Source organism: Arachis duranensis, chromosome 2, assembly GCF_000817695.3.
Source record: "Arachis duranensis cultivar V14167 chromosome 2, aradu.V14167.gnm2.J7QH, whole genome shotgun sequence".
NCBI classification, from domain to species: Eukaryota; Viridiplantae; Streptophyta; class Magnoliopsida; order Fabales; family Fabaceae; genus Arachis; species Arachis duranensis.
The window spans coordinates 33,849,821-33,852,002 of record NC_029773.3 but is presented as its reverse complement, the minus strand read 5'-3'; positions in this window follow the sequence as shown (position 1 = coordinate 33,852,002).

Here is a 2,182-nt window from a genome sequence, read left to right as displayed (position 1 = left end):
TGGTTTTAAACTGGGAGAAATGTCACTTTATGGTGACTGAGGGAATTGTCCTTGGGCACAAAATTTCAAGCAGGGGAATAGAGGTGGATAAGGCAAAGGTAGAGGTAATTGAAAAATTACCACCACCTGCCAATGTTAAGGCAATTAGAAGTTTTCTGGGGCATGCAGGATTCTACAGAAGGTTTATAAAGGATTTTTCGAAAATTGCAAAACCTCTGAGTAACCTGTTAGCTGCTGACACACCATTTGTGTTTGACACATAGTGTCTGCAGGCATTTGAGACCCTGAAAGCTAAGCTGGTCACATCACCAGTCATCTCTGCACCAGATTGGACATTGCCATTTGAACTAATGTGTGATGCCAGTGACCATGCCATTGGTGCAGTGTTGGGACAGAGGCATAACAAACTTCTGCACATCATTTATTATGCCAGCCGTGTTCTAAATGACGCACAGAAGAACTACACAACCACAGAAAAAGAGTTACTTGCAGTGGTCTATGCCATTGACAAGTTTAGATCCTATCTAGTAGGGTCCAAAGTGGTTGTGTACACTGACCATGCTGCTCTTAAATACTTACACACAAAGCAGGATTCAAAACCCAGGCTTATAAGATGGGTGTTGCTTCTGCAAGAGTTTGATATAGAAATAAGAGACAGAAAAGGGACAGAGAGTTCGATATAGAGATAAGAGACAGAAAAGGGATAGAGAACCAGGTAGCTGATCATCTGTCCCGAATAGAACCAGTAGCTGGGGCGTCCCTCCCTTCTACTGAGATTTCTGAGACTTTCCCAGATGAGCAACTCTTTGCCATTTAGGAAGCTCCATGGTTTGCAGATATTGCAAATTATAAAGCTGTGAGGTTCATACCTGTTCATACCCTGACCGGGGTCCTCCGACTCAGTCAAATCATAAAAGGTCCGACCTCGTCCTAAGGCTCACGCTTAAAGGTCGGACCTCGGACAATAAAGCAAGGAAAGGCCCATCAAAAGGAACGCAGCCCAAAACCTAAAGGCCGAAAAGGCCTAGAAAAGGCGGTTCCACAAAGATAGAGATAAAACTCCCAAAGATAAGATAAGATAAGAATATCTTATCCAGGGAAGATCACGGCCAACTACTATAAATACACTGGTGCACCCAGGTATGGCATTCATTCACATTCTACACATATCTGCTTGGACCCATGCTAACTTAAGCATCGGAGTGTCATTGCAGGTACAACCACCAACCACTCTGCATATCAAGCTCGGGTCACTAAACCCCCACCTCGGGTCTAACCAGACGACCGAGCTACCCGTTTCAGGTAACCCTCGGAACATTGGCGCCGTTGCCGGGGACCTGGAAGTCATCCCACTACCATGGCGGACGACCCTCTCAACAATAACCACGCTACGTCTGAACAAGAGGACGAAGTTGACACTGGAGAACGACCGGACAGCCCTCTATCACCACGTACTCCAGGAGGAAACAAACAGAATCGCCCAAAAACATCACCCCCAAACAAAGATCCACAAATTTCCGAAAAAGAGAAGAGCTCGGAAATTCTAGAAGCAGTCCGAGCACAACAAGACCGACTAAAACGACTCGAAGAGAACATAAAAAAGCAGAAAGAAACTGAACAAGATCTGAAAAGGGAAGCTCGAAAGCGCAGAGAATTAGAAGAAAAACTGCGGAAAATAGAGGCCAACCTGAAGGACCGGACAGAACGCGGCACCACCACCGAAGGCAACCATGATCCCTTCACGCAAGAGATCATGAAGGAGAAGGTACCGCGAAACTTCAAACCACCCGATATGGACCTCTACGACGGCACCACCGATCCAAGTCATCACCTCAGCAACTTCAGAAGCAGAATGTACCTAGTCGACGCCTCCGACGCGATTCGGTGCAAAACCTTCCCCACCACTCTCACCAAGACAGCCATGAAGTGGTTCGACAACCTGCCACCAAGATCAATCACCAGCTTCGAAGACCTAACCAAAAAAATTCCTAACAAGATTCTCTATTCAAAAGGACAAGACAAAACATGCCCCCAGTCTACTCGGGATCAAACAAGGTAACCAAGAAACTCTCCGAGAATACATGGAGCGATTCAACAAAGCCTGCCTGGACATACAACACTTGCCCACCGAAGCAGCCATCATGGGACTAGCAAACGGCCTAAAAGAGGGACCGTTTAGCCA